The 16,225-nt window shown below is 35.2% G+C and overlaps 1 long non-coding RNA gene across 1 annotated transcript in view; it reads left to right on the plus strand.

Moving 5' to 3' along the window:
• The window catches only part of LOC131072174 (uncharacterized), a 32,738-nt gene that overhangs the window by 859 nt on the left and 15,654 nt on the right, over positions 1–16,225 (plus strand). The window contains exon 2 of the long non-coding RNA XR_009112668.2: positions 12,389–12,457. This is a non-coding gene — a long non-coding RNA (uncharacterized LOC131072174). The remainder of the gene's footprint in view (positions 1–12,388; positions 12,458–16,225) is intronic.

Here is a 16,225-nt window from a genome sequence, read left to right on the forward strand (position 1 = left end):
AGTAGCAGCATATTTGTTTCTTGTCTGTGGAATTCAGTTGTCCGCTTAGAGAATATTCTGCTAATTTATTTCTTATTGTAAAGTAAACGGAGAAAACAATATATCAAAATCTCAGCGAAATGGTTGATAGAACGACGAATTTTAAGAAAGCAATGACAAAAAACAAATTTAAGGAAACAATTTCCTTGAGGGATAAGGCTGTTTGATGTGCTGCAAAAATAGTTGCTGACAAATTTCAATATAAAAGCGGGTTGAAGTGCTGGGAGTAAGCAGCAGAGGAAATTGCCTTCAGAGGTGCAAATAGTTCTTTTACGGGACGGTTTACCTGCACTCGGAGCTCTTTGGATTGATTATATAGCTTACGTTTGTCTGGTTATTTGAGGCCCTCTAGTGAATGCAGCGGTGGAGGGTTAATGATTGATGGGTGAGCACCGACGGCATTCCCACGTGTTGCTCTCGCAGGTGGGCTATGCAAGGCAGCGGATGGAGTGAAGTCGGGAGCAAAATGAACATGATTTTCTGAAATCTATCAGGCACCTACCATTGCAATCTTGACTCACTTGACGCGTGTTCAATTCCTTCACGTAGTTTTCTGAAATTTCTTGATATAGTTTCCTGAAATTTCTTCTCCGCCTGTCAGAGTCAAAAGAGTGTAAAGTTGAATCAGATTTTTATTACAATAGTGATAAATCCGTCAGGGAAAGTGTCCCAGGAAAAAAGGTCTTATTGTGCTGTGACAACGGACAAAACGATTATAGACCTATGTGATGGTGAAAACAAGAGGGGAAAGCTTGCAGCTAATAGAAACAGAATTCGAAACTAGACATTCATAAATATTTAGTCGGTTGAAAATAACAAACGAAATCATTGGCCGATGGTTAAGAAGTAATTGGAAATTGAAGCCATTTTGAACAAAATAGTACTGAGGCTAGTACTAATAAAAGGGGCATGCCTGCTGTGGGATTACTAGTAAATGTTGTAATTAAAAATCTAATAAAAGATTACTAGTTAATGCTAGCTATCATTTGCTATTTAGAAGTAACATGGCACGGGAATGTGTGATAGGAGTTCAAAGACCTGTAATTTTGGGTTTAATCCTCTGTTTTCATTCTATCCTGAGTAAGCCTTCCTCTTGAGATCGAACTCTTAGATGGAAGAATACAAGACTTAAACACCTAAACTTGCCTTCCAAAGCGATAAGAGGTATCATGTGTTTTTGAGTTTCAGGGAAGATGTGAGAAAGACTCTGGTTGATCATCTCTTCCAAGCTCTCTCCGCTGCAGAAATGGATATCTTTTTAGACAATTACGAATTGGAAAAGAGGGAATGATTGCATTGAGCTGGAAAGAGCAATCAAGAGTGGTACCATTCTCATTCCTATATTTTCCAGAGGCCATGCAGAGTCAGACTCACCATGGTGTCTCAAAGAGGCTGCTGCAATGTTAAGGACGCCTGGCTTGATTAATATTCTCTTTTATCACGTGTCCATCCAACTCTTGGTAGATATCCTGAAAAGGGCACCAGTCCTTATAACCAGTCATTTCTCAAACATTATATCCATTCAAATTGATACCCAAGAGGAGATTGATGGGTGACCGTGAAACCATGCAAGCATGCCAAAAGTTCTGTTCTTGCTCAGGCCAGTATATGGATATAAGTCAAGGGCAAGTAATGAGCCTCACGTTCTGCTTGATTTTCTATATTTTTGGCTAATTGTTGCATGCCTGCTGCTGGATGATAGATGATATATGTGCCTCTACTCAAATATAATTACCTAAGGAGAGGGTTTTAGGGAAGTGCCTTGGGAAAATGTTGTTAGTTACTGAAATAAAATGGATCTATCCTTATAAAATAGGAGGCAGGGTTTTTATTTTTATGTTGCAGTTACTGAAATGAAAAGTGTACCCCAGGGACATGGCCCCCTTGTTTCCCAGGCATTTCCTGAATGGGATGCCCCGGAGATGCAGGCATGGGATGCAGGGATGGGGACAGAACATTTCCCTGCCATTCCAGAATTTAAAAAAAAAGGGACACTCTCTCTGCAATGGGATCATTGCCCATTTGGGGAGCTCCATGGCAAAACAGATTTTTTGCAATCAAAGGAAAAAAAAAATCTAAAATTTGTTTCCATAAACAGGAATAGTTTGTCTCTAATGGAAGTAGGTAAAGTAGGCTCGTTCAATTCTTCATCAGACACAATCTCCTTTGAAAGAAATGAAATTGATCTTGATACGTATTGGTAGCGGCCAATCCGAATGTCTAATTTATTTCACACTTAGCAGCATCATGCTTTCTGATTGGCTGCACTTATATTTCCTGGTGGTACTGTCACCGCTCTTGGCTGTGAAATTGATAAATTGCTTTTATTTTGCCTTGTTCTCTGTGCTTTTGTTGATATATTTTGTGTAAAAATCGAAGCTGTGATTTTCTAATTATTCTCCCATCTAAAACATTTATCAAAGCATATTTAACTTTGTATGTGTTAAATAATTTCCTCTTAACAATATCTCACCTGTAAAATTTGTTTTTGTAAATTTATAATTTACACACACACATTAGTACCGCCCCCCACCATTCTTAAAATTTTGGAAATTGTTTGCTGTCCCTAGAAACCTTTCCCTGCAACCTCATGTCCCCCCATCCTGGAAACTCACAAAAAACCTGAAACAAAGTGATTCTATCCCTACAAAATCTTAAGCTGGGGAGGAATAAAGTTTCCCCATGACTTAAATAACCTCCCTGATACCATTGTTTACCTGCCATAGCTACACCAATTGAACATGGAACAACAAAGCTTAAAGAACTTCCCTGATACCATTGGTAATCTGTCTCAGCAGCAGAACTTGAACTTGAGATGGTGAAGAAACCTGAATAACCTCCCTGACACCATTGGAAACATCACAGCAGGGCACTTGGGACTTGGAAAGGTTTCACAACTTAAATAACCTTCCTGACACCATTGGCATGTTGTCAGAGCTGCGGCACTTGGACTCGGAAGGGTGTGATGGCTTAAATAATCTCCTTGATACCATTGGCGACCTGTCACAGCTGTGGCATTTGGACTGAATGTGTGATGGTTTAAACCTCCTTCATACCATTGCCATTCTGTTACAGCTGCAGCACTTGAACATGGAAGCTTAAAAGCTTAAATAACTTTTTGGTACCTTTTGCAGTCTGTTGGAGCTGCAGCACTTGGATATGAGAGTGTGAAATCTAAAATAGTCTGTGTGGTGCTGTATCCGGCTTAGGGTCATAGACTCATATCTATACACATACATTTATATGTATGTATACATGTATATATCTATACACATACACATACACATACACATACACTTGGACTTGGATTGGTGTAACGAAGTAAATAATCTCCCTAATACCATTGAGAATTTGTCATAGCTGCATCACATGAAATGGTTTACAAACTTAAATAAATAACCTTCCTAATACCATTGGCAATTGTCACAACTGCAACACGGAAGAGTGTATAAGCTTAAATGACTGTGACAACTGCAACACTTGAATATGAGAGTGTAAAATCTTAACTAATCCGTGTGTTGCCATGTCCGGTTTAGAGTTCATGATAAATACTCAAAACTTGCCAAAAAAGAAATGTAAACACACATGTTTATATGCATACATACATTCACATACATGTTTATATGCATACATGCATTCACATACACGTTTATATGCATACATACACATGTATGTATGCATGTATGCACACACAAACATTATAATTACACTTAATTTATCATGAACCCTAATTTGGACATGGCAACACATTGGTTATTGAAGATACTGGCAAGTGCTGCAATTGTGACAGATTGCCAAGGGTACCGACAAGGTTATTTAAGCTTATATGCTCTTCCATGTTCAAGTTTTACAATTGTGACAATCGAAGTTATTTAACTTTCTACACCATTAAAATTATCAGATTTCCACAATCCATAACAATATCTGAGCTGCTTTGGATATGACCGTGTGACCTTTTTTTGATGCAAAAAAGGTCACACAATCATATCCAGAAGCAGCTCAGATATTTCTACACCATTTCAAGTGCTGTAGCTATGGACAGATTGCCAATGGTATTAGGGAGGTTATTGAAGTCATCACACCATTCCAAGTCCGAGTGCCGTGTCTGTGACAGGTTGCCAATGGTATCTCTCTCTCTTTCTCACACTCACACATACACACATCTCTCTCTTTCTCTCTCTCACTCATGTAAAATATGTATACATGCACATGTATGTATATATGTACATGTGTGTATTTATACATACTAAGTCACCCAATTCGGCGAATTTCATCCATGTGATTCGAAATTTAACGAATTTTTTAAAAATCCAAAAAATTCGGGTAAGTTGCCTTAAATTCGTACGTTAAATGGGTTAGGGTTTTTTAATAAAAAATGTATTTCAAAAACGTGAGCTTCCTTCACGGGTTTGCTGGAATCTATTCATAGACGTCTGAAGAAGCTTTAGGTGTGAGCAAAGGTGATGCACACGACCATGCAACGCTCTGCAAATCCGAAGAGAGGCAACGCCCGACACTCTGCAAGTCCGAGGCGAAAAACCTGCAAGTCTGCGTGACCCAGCAAAGCGGCAATTCTGCGTGATGGCAAGTCTTGCGAACTAGATTTTCATTGTTTTAGTTCTCATTTAGGTTTTTATTTTTATTTAAAAATATTTTTTCCTTTACGTTTTTTTTTCAAAATTTGTATTTTTAATTTAAATATTGACTTAGATGTCAATAAAAGTTTAAATATAATATTATTTATGTTAAATTTTTATAAAAAATAATATTTAATAATAATAAATTTAAATTTAATATCTTTTCTCTTTAAAAAATAATAGCTAAACTAATTTAATAGTTTATTGGATATATTACTTATATATAAAAAAATTATATAAGTTGAATTTAATGTCGATTTTTTTTTTGAATTTTTTGCGCTTGTCGAACTTCATCCAAATTTAATGGGTGTTGAAGTCGAATTCGAATTCGAACGCGGTGACTTAGTATACATACATACACACATAGAGATACATACATAGGTGCATACAGATGTATGTATGTATATATACATCCACACATACATGCATGTATGTATGCTTGTGTGTGTATGTGTGTATATGTACATAAACCGTAAACGAGATATGGCACCAAACGGTGTGGTGCTGTATCCAAATGCATTGGATATGGCCCAAGTATAGGCCAATGGTATCAGTGACTTTTATGATTTTAGACACTTTCATATTCAAGTGCTACAGCTGTGACAGATTGCCAACGGTACCAAGAAGGTTATTTAAGCCATGCATACATATAAACATGGGTATACAAATGCATACATACATACATGGACACACACACATACATACATATATATACAATGTACATAAACATATACATATACATATACATATATGCTGCTTGATACCATTGGCAACCTTTAACAGCATTGGCACTTGGACTTGGAATAGTGTGATGACTCAAATTACCTCCTTGATACCATTGGCAATCTGGCATAGCTGCAGCACTTGACCATATGAGGGTGTAAAAATTAAATAACCTTCTTGACACCCTTGTCAATTGTCACAGCTGCAACACTTGGACATGGAAAAGCTTATGAACTTAAAAAATCTTCCTGGTACCTTTGACAACCTTGTCACAACTGCAGCACTTGAATATGAGAGTTTCTAAAATCTTAAATAGCCTCTCTATAATACGATCGGCCTATATCTTGGTCATATTTGACACATTTGGATGTGTGGTGTTGTATCTGGCTTAGGGTTTATGGAAAACATTCAAAACTTGAAAAAAAATTGTACACACATATCATGTACATAGATATACACACATGTATGTATGTATGCATGTATACAGCTTGATTATTGTTTATTTAATCTGTGACGTCACTGGCCAGATTTTTGTTTATTTAATTCACCGGCCAGCTTGATTTGATACCTTCCATTCGATTCTATTGTATACAATTTATTTTTTGGCATAGTCATAACATAGCCTTTTGTACGAGCATATATGATGCTGTTTAATTTACAGCTTTAATATATGTATCTGCAGAAAGAGGAATATGTTGCACATTAATAAATATGTTATCATGAAATTTTTATGACACACTGAGCAATACTTTTTATATACTGTAAAATAGTTAGTCATACGGGCATTCAATAGCTCTTTAGGAAAAAATAATATAAATTAGCTACATGCCCGAAAGGAACATTTTAAATCTTTTTTTTTTGATTTAAAGGCTTATGCCACTCGTGAAGTCGATCTCAACAAGGCAATATTTTTAGTAAAGGCTTATGTCACTCATGAGTGGGTCTCAAAAAGAGTGAAAAACATCATCATTGAAATATGACGAAAAATGAGGTCCGATAATATTATTTGAAGATCTTGTTTTATGCTTTAATTTGATTTAAAAAATAATTTTATTAAAAGTAATGAAGAATTAAGATGAAGCAAATTTAAGATAAAAACAATATGTGGGTATATATGTATACACACACATATATCTGTGTGTGTATATATGTATGTACATATTGTCATATATATATATGTATGTACGTATCTATATATATGTATACATACATATATACATACATATATGTATATATATATGTGTGTATGTATGTACATGTATGTATGTATACATACATATATATACATACATATATATACATACATATATATGTATACATACACATATATATACATATATATACATATATATATATGTATACATACACATATATATACATATATATACATACATATGTATGTATGTATGTATACATACATATATACGTGTGTATGTGTACATACATACATATATATATGTATGTATGTATGCATTAATGTATGTATGTATGTATGTATACACACACATATCTCTATGATACTTTGAGTTTTCGGGATGAGGACGAGGGTATGTGTTTTTGGGACGGTGATTTTTTTTTGCCAATTTTGGGACGCAAAGTGGACAGCTATATAAAAATAGGGAAAATTAAAATATATAGGGAAATTTAAAATATTCATATGAAAACATGAATAAAGCATGCACATATACATTATAGAACCTTAACATATAAGAACTAGCAGAGTTCTTATGCAAAATTTGTGTTAAATTGAGAGTCAAAGTCAAATTGCTTATAGAATTCATTGTCAAAATTCACTGTCAATATGCAGAATTTATGGGGACATCCCCTAGTAGTCCCTTGTCTCCGAGATCTCCGAGATGGGGACACCTGAAAAAAAACTGGGGACGCGTCCCCGAGTAATGTGTATATATATATATATATATATGTCTGTGTGTGTGTAGTATGTACATATACACATATGTATATGTGTATATCTATACATGTTCATGTGTGTGTGTATATATATATGCACACACACTTTCATGTGTATAGATATGTGCATAAACCCTTAAGCCAGGTATGACATTGAATGGTGTGGTGCCATATCCAAATGAATTAGATATGGCTCAAATATAGGTCAATGATATTAGGGAAGTTATTTAAGATTTGCTGATCTCATATTCAAGTGCCACAGTTGTGACAGATCGCCAATGGTCATAGGAAGATTATTGTGTATTTGTATGCATATACATATAAATGCATGCCAACATGCATGCATATAGACATATATATACATAATGTGTGCATCTCTGTATACATACATACATACCCATATGTATGTGTATATATATTTATATAGATATATATATATATATATATATGTATCCATGCATTATAGATCATTCATATATACTTATAAACATGTCTATATATGTATATTTACATATGAATCATATATCATACATATATATAGTATATATGTATGATATACATACATAAATACATATGCATGTGTACACACATACAAATATTTTATATGCATACGTGTATATGTTTGTATGTGTACCTATATGCATACATGCACACATACATACATATTTATGTATGTATAGCTTTAACAACCTTATTGGTAGCATTGACAACTTGTCACAACAACAATAGTTTAGTATGAGAGTGTGCCAATTCTTAAATAATGTCCTTGAAACCATTGGCCTTTATCTAGGTCATATTTGATATAGTTGGATATGACACCACTTTTTTTATGTCATATATATGTAGAAAGATAGATAGATAGATAGATAGAAAGAAAGAAAGAAAGATTCTTCTATAGTCCAAGATAGATAGATAGAAAGAAAGAAAGAAAGAAAGATTCTTTTATAGTCCATGATACTAGGTGGTCTGTATATGGGTCTACATATGGTTTATAGTAATATGGGACCACCATGTGCTCCTTATGGGAGGCACCTAACTATGCTACAAACGAGGCGTACATACCTTATACTTTGTGGGATATGAACTTGTGACCCCCTTTTGGGATATTAATAGAATTCACTCAGATATAATAAATTGTTCTATCAAAGATTTTAATCTATATAAATATGTTCAAGTCAATAAATCATAGCACAATACCCAAGTTGATCAAATCTGCTGAGATAAAAGACCTATGTGTGTGTATATGTATATATCTATATGGATACACACTTACACATATATAAGTACATGCATACATCAATCTAGATACATTGTATCTAATCTTTCAATGAAGTTACTGATAATGATTGACAATAGAGCAGTATTCAATATGCATGATCATTTGAGAGATTTGGGATCTACTTAGCTGAAAATGGAAAAGAGGGTACCTGATTGTGGGGGCTTTCTATTTAATTATCATATCCAACAATATCTATTTCTTTCACCTCCTACTCAATGGAGCCAATCCAGAAAGGCTTAAAATGCTGTATAGACCTGCTCTTTGCTATCTTCATTTGCAGGAATTGCCTGTTGAAGGTGTTTTAAAAGTGTGTGAGAAGACATACTGGCCATGCTTTCTCCAAGTTTGATATGATTTGAGTTTAGAACATTGTAAGTAGGATGGACAAAGTGATAAAGAAGACGCACCACTCCAGATTTGTGGGTAACATTTGGCAATTGAAAATCGTGCAACTAAAAGATTGCCACTGTAACTTTGAAGTTTGGCTGGTAAAGATGGTGGTGAATGACTTGATTAAGTCTACGACATTGGATAGAGTGCTGTTAGATGTTACCAAACATCCAGTGTGAATGGACAGCATTAAGAATACTCCCATTCAAAAATTAAATTTCAATTCAGTGGAAGAGATGCTTAAAGCTCGAATATGAGAATTGGTGGTGTTGGTGCCCAACATTGCAGTGCCAAATTTTTCTTGTGTCTTAACTCCTTGTGTGATCTTGCCCGATATGACCATTAGTTATAATTAGTCCGAAAAACCTTTAAATGGTCTCCCTTGGTCAAAATAACTTGTGTTGTTTCTCACCATCCCTCAAGTTCATATCATGGGTTAGAAGTTGCAAGAATCTGAGAATATTCTAGGTCCAGAAGTGTTGTGGTTATTTTTCATTGCTCTCACATTGTTGTGGACTTTGGTTATGGAACCAAATATTCCTGCAATGGTCTCGTGGTCCCTTCCTTCCACTTCTGTTCATTTCCTCTATTGCAAGATTTCGATATGGATTTGGACATTTCTTCCACCGCTGCATATCCTCAATACTTGCATAGATTCCACTTCTCTTCACTTCCTCTATTGCATATTCAAACATTTGGATCCCTATTGGAATATCTTGTGTCTCCATTTAGATCTTATGCCTTCCCCACTTTCTCTTCTTGCGAACTTTGAATGGACATCCAAATGTCCATTCAAGTGTTTGGTAGCCATGTCCTTTTCCACATTGGATTCTTGCAACTATCCTTTCCACATGGGATTCTTTCAACTATCCTTGATGCTTTTCGCCATTTGATCACCCTTGTGTGGAGGTCGAATTGACTTCCAGACATCCTTCTCCTCACATCTGATTCCATTGTCCAGTCCCACAAGGAAATTTTGCATTTCTCCCAAACTACTTCATTTGTTTACTTATCTCTTTTGTGGAGTTTTCAGGGACTTATAAACTTCCATTGCCCCATCTAGTTCCAACCTTTGGTCTTGACCCAAAACCACACATTTCCCTTTTGTGCATCTTGCACCACCCCAAACTTCCGTTGTTTTTCTAGCTTCCTTCCCCCAGTCCCCAAATCCTCTTAGGAAGCCATACACAACCAGATTTGACCTTGCAACTACCTAGAAACAATTTTCCTACCCAGAAACATTGTTTGATCTTGAATATATGGATTCCAATGCAAATTTAGCAATGGAGGATGAGGGTGGCCATGCTGCCATTAATGAGGTGGTGAGTTTTAGCTCAAGGATCTTTGTGCCAATTCCTGATTGTTCATCTCATAGATTTTGTGGGCTTTGTCTTGTAATGCACTCAAATGTAGCAGTGCCCACATCTTCATTGAATATGCACACATAATTGAGATGTAGATTATTTACATGCTTTCATGATTCAAAACATCCTTAATGACATGAAAAGGATGTGATTCAGCAAAATTGGCTTCTACATAGCCCTTGGTACATGTGGACTTTATTGGAGCTTGATTTCTATACCAAGACATACCTTTTCTGATGTCAAAGTTATGGGCGACTGGATATAGTCACCCGTCTGCTTCATGCTCAACCTCCCATCACACCAACACACTAAACAACTAAACCTAAACTTCATTTCAATATTGTGTTGATTCAATTTCATTTACTTTCATTTCTAGAGGTGCACAAGAAAATCAGGGGTTATTAAAACTACATCCTTAAGACACTTTACATGGTTGTTTGTATGCTTTATGAAGTTGCAAAACCTTGCATTGACAAACTAGCTTACATATACTTAGTGACAAATAAATAACAATGAACTATGCATTGGGTATGGTTTGTGTCAAGGTATGTCGGTTTCCTGTAGTTGTATCTAGCACAACCCTAGGAAACCCATCTTGGCCTAGTAGAGCCTAAAATTGAATGCCTTACCCACCTTAGTGAATTTTTTCATAGTTTCCCCACCTGATCATAAGTTTATGATCTTTTCCCTGTGTTTGATTCCCCTGGCGTTCAGGAAATGGTCCAGCTTTAGGGATTTGTGAACCATTAACTTTGAGCACCAATAGAAGGCATAGGCAAGACCACAATTGCCAAGGCTGTAAGTCAAGTTTATGGGGATTTTGACACTGCTTCCTTTTTATTTAATATTTGCACCACTGCTGCAGATGTTACAGCCCTTACGAATTTGCAAAACCAAATTCTTAAATATTCAACTATATGTGATGAAAAAATGCAGTGTTGATCAGGGAATATCCTTGTTCAGAGATTGTTTGGAAGGAAGACACGTGCTGCATACTTTGGATGATGTAGATGCCATTGTACAATTGGATGCTTTGGCTGGGGATTGTCTGGCCAATGCAGCAGAAATATAATAATTTTTAGAGACAAATACATTCTCAACATTGCTCTGGGCTTAGGCAAGTGAGAAAAAATGCCAGCTGTAGGTGAAGGTGTATGTACCTTATTAATTGTGTACCTATTGGATCTTGGAGACGGGGTTATCCTAACCCTTGGAATCCATTTGTTTTGAGTCTGAGTTTTAGGTATACCCAAGTGTAATGAATTACTGGAGTAGAAATATCAAATATATTATTGTGAGTTATAAGCAAGTTTACTTCTGGATACCCCCCAGTCCCCACCATTATCCCTACTGTCCTGAAAATTTTGGATTTTTTTTTGCCATTCCTAGAAACCCATCCCCATATCCTCATGTTGCCTGGAAGCTTAGAGAAACACAGAAATAAAATGAATCTATCCATATAAAATCTGAAGCTTGCGTTGGGACTAAATTTTTACCCACGACTTTAATTTATCCCTATAAAATGTAATCTCCACTCTGCCCTCCTTTCCCTCAGTTTTTGTAATATAGTTTTTTGATTTTAACACTTTATCATAGATTGGCATTCTAACAAACCATAGCTTGAATATTATTATTTTATTTATTTTTTCTGTTTATTTCCTTTATTTTTGGTTTGGATAAATTTTTCATATCGAAGGTTGCAAATGAGATAAAACATAATATCACAATCAGAAGCTCAGCTCTACAGAACACTCAGCTAGGGAACAAACCAACCCTGTGAGTACATCACTCCCACTGCTTCCCTCTGCAAAAAGAAAAAAGAATGTCAAACTCCTGGCCATAAAACAGAAGAACAATTACTTGTTAATTATTTAATTGCTGAATGATAGATGACATTTATCCTCCACTGAGGAGGCCTGTCTTAACAGTTTTTCAAATATTATTTTTTAATTTTGAGACTTTATTTCAGATTGGTAAATCAGTTGTTTTTTAAACGTTTATTATCAATCAGTTATCATGGTATATTAAATTTTTTCTACTTACAGATTCAAGTATGGTTATGGGTATGGATTTGCGGATACGGCAATTTTTTTTTTCCTTGGGTTCGGGTACAGGTACATCCGTATATATATATAAAATTGATTTATTAAATGTTTATTTTTGTTTAGGTTAATAAAGTGTAAAAGTCAACTGTGGAGTCTACATTTGAAAATTATATGGGCTCTATGTAAAACTGATATTATATGTGTTGTGACTGCATTTTGTATGTGGTTTTGCACGGGGTGTATAAACTGATCTGCTAGATACTATAGGTTTATTTTATGAGCTGTGATAGGAGGTTTTTTATGAGCTGTGACAGGAGGTTTTCTTCTCAGAGTTCTTTCCTCTGGTATGCTCTTTGAATCCTGTGTAAAAAAAAAAAAAATATTAATAAAAAAGTTTAGTGGGATAATCCACTTTTATTGAAAAAAAAAAAAAGTGTAAAAGCCAAAAGGTCTATAAACGTCACACCCAATAATAATCGTGCAAACTTGGCCATGTCTTTTTATGGGAGCAATATTAGTTTACAGGCTGTGTGTGTTTACAGCGCTTGTGGTTCAACGATGAAATGACCACTGTTGAGCTTGTTGGCTACTCGCACGTCACTGTCGCTGACGTGATGGCGGCTCACTGTTGCGGAATCCAGAAGCAGGGATGAGCAATGACTGCAAGCAGCAAGACTATTGTACATCCATTCGGGCTAAACATTGCAAGAGACCTTTGCAGGAGGCAGAGCTAGGCCTGTATGCAAGAAAAGGAAATACCTTTACAAAGTCACTTCAATTATTGACTAAATATTTAGAAAGCATATTGCATTAGTCAATAGTCAGCAATCACATTGACTAACCCCATGTCCCCATGCGGCTGCTTATGAACATTTTCTGCTTAAATGTAAGCAGCCAGAGTGTTCCCATGCAAAATTTTAATTAGCAAAAAAGGATAAATTGAAATCTTCCCCTATTTTGGTGGAGCAGCAGTTGTTTAAAAATTGAAAATAAGCTTTGAAAAAAAGGGGTAGAAATAAGGAGTGGCTGCTTATTGAAAAAACTAAAAAAATTGACATGTAGCTTTGCCATATTTTTTTTCCTCTCTTTTTTTTTGCCTACAATTTTCCCTACAAATTTTATTTGCAAGAATATTACTAACAATTTCATTTACAAAAATAATTTAAGAGGTTTGTATAAAAATAAGCAGCAACTTTACTTTCCATGGGGCCACTTTTTTTCTTCTCCTTTTTTTTTGCCTACAATTTTCCCTTCAAATTTTGTTTGCAAGAATATTACTAATAATTTCATTTACAAAAATAATTTAAGAGGTTTGTATAAAAATAAGGAGCAACTTTACTTTCCATGGGGCCACTTGCTCCACAAATTGCTCCTCAAAAAGTTGAGCAGTTGCTGCTAGCCAAAATAAGCTAAGCAGAAGTATGGGGACATGCCCTAACTACATTTGCATCTACTGAAGATGACTAGGCCAAATGACGCAATGACATGACAAAATCATAGAAAATGACACGATAAAATCTTATTCAGATTGTGCAGTCATGTTAGACAAATATTGAAGATACAATTCATAAGATCAACCATTACTAGGGTTTAAGAATATGTATATCCATAATCATTTTGATCATATAACTTGTTCGCTAGGAAAATTTGAAAGGGCGCCAATAAACTGCCCAGCCCAACTAAGCTTGAGAGCACACATTATCCAATCACGGCAACTTGCCTCTTATCCCACAAGTAGCAGGAACGTCCAACTATGACCAGTTCCATCCCTAGGGTAATCTATTCGCCTTTCGGCCCACAAGAGGCAGGAACTACCAACTATGACCAGTTGCATTCCTTGGGGAAATCTGTTTGCTTGTTGGCCCACAAATGGCAGGAACGTCCAACTATGAATTTTTTTGACTTGATCTTTTATCTTTGATCTTTTTTATCTTGTTGACATTTTCTTCACCTTCCGAGGAAGCTCGCGGAAGCCTCGATCTCAAGATATCATGGTGGAGAGTGAGGAATGAGGCATTGATCTATGCTTTTGTGCATATCTTGTCGATATTTTATTTTTACCTATTTTGAGGGCTCGACGAAGCCTCGAGTCTCAATCTTGATATCATGGTGGAGAGCGAGGAATGGGGCATGGTCATTGCTTTATCATTTATCTTTCACCTTGATCTTTGACCTTTGATCTTGATCATTGTTTTCTTGCGTTGTTTGCTTCATAAGATGCTTGATGATGATACAAAGCATAGCAATAGAACTTAAGACATATCCATCCATCTTGTATATTCTATCATATCCTATCCATTTTGTACCTTTGTCCATCCATTCCATTACCCATTTATATGCTCCACCTTACATTTGATCAATGGGCTAACTTGCATAAAGTTGCCTCTAGTTGGACTCATCTCTTCTTGCATACCCCATCACATCTCTTTTTCAGAGTTTGACCTGAAGTCACTTTTTAGCCAATCTCTCGAGTGGGCATCCATCCATCCTTCCATCCTACTTTTATCTTATCATTGGGCATATCACTATCATCATTTTGAAACAATGCCATAAAAAAGTATTGTCTCAAAGATGGGCAAAATGTGGACATAATGGCTAATGCATTTTTCATCTTGTCATGTCATCACCTTCTCATTAATTATCCTATCCATATCAATTAAATTAATATGTTAATTAAGCTAACATTTTTCTATTTTAATTATTTAATTAAGCTAACATTTTTCTATCAATTAAATTATTTAATTAATTCATTATCCTTTTCCTCCATTGATTCATCATTTTCCCTCTAATATTAATTAAATATATAGTTGTTCATTTTCCCTCCAATATTATTAAATAATTTTATTATATAATTAATTCATCTTTTGGTCCATTGTAATTAAATATTTTTAATTAGCTAACATTTGCCTCTCAAATTATAAATGTAAATAATTTATTTAATTTTCCCACTTCAAATAAGTAAAATTAATATTTTCTCTATGTACTTGACACCCTCTTTATCCTTTCACCTCATCAGTCCATGTGCAATTATAGGTCCCACCATCTCTCAAATTTTCTCATCCATTGATCTTTCAAACTAATCTCCAACATCGATCAAATGTTAAGTGAGACAAATAAGATCTTCACTCATTCATTCTTCCTAGAGTGAGCATTCCTACAAGACCACAATCTTTGAGTGAGCATTTCTACAAGACCACAATCTTTGAGCATGCACTATGAACATATCCTTGAGCTATCCAACATCATTGTCATTATCAAGCATCTTCAAGCATCCATTATCAAGCATCCATTATCTAGCATCAAGCCTTCATCTTATCATATGTTGATATCAAAGTTATGCTACAAATTCTGAGAGCAAATTTACATCTAGCATCCAAGCAAGTATCAAGTAACAATAAACAATCTAAGGTCTTTACTATGGTATTGTTGTCTATCATTTGATATATGTATAGATCTTAGGCTTCATTTTGTGATTGTGTTAATGTGAGTTTGGATCTTGCATTGCATTGTATTGTTCCTATCTTATTTTGGATTCATGTTTTCACACACACCCTAAATTGGATACAATGCCAAATGGTGTCCGTGCCATATCTAAATATATCTAATACGGTGCTGATATAGGTCAACAGTATCAGAGGTCAAGCTTTTGGACACTCCATATCTAAATATATCTAATACGGTGCTGATATAGGTCAACAATATCAGAGGTTAAGCTTTTGGACACTCATATTCAAATGCTGCAACTGTGATAGGTTGTCAATGGTCACATGAAGGCCATATATATATATGGTAAGTATGTTTGTAATATGTGTATGCATACGTATGTTTATATGTATC

The sequence above is a fragment of the Cryptomeria japonica genome, chromosome 7, assembly GCF_030272615.1.
Source record: "Cryptomeria japonica chromosome 7, Sugi_1.0, whole genome shotgun sequence".
In the NCBI taxonomy this organism is placed as follows: Eukaryota; Viridiplantae; Streptophyta; class Pinopsida; order Cupressales; family Cupressaceae; genus Cryptomeria; species Cryptomeria japonica.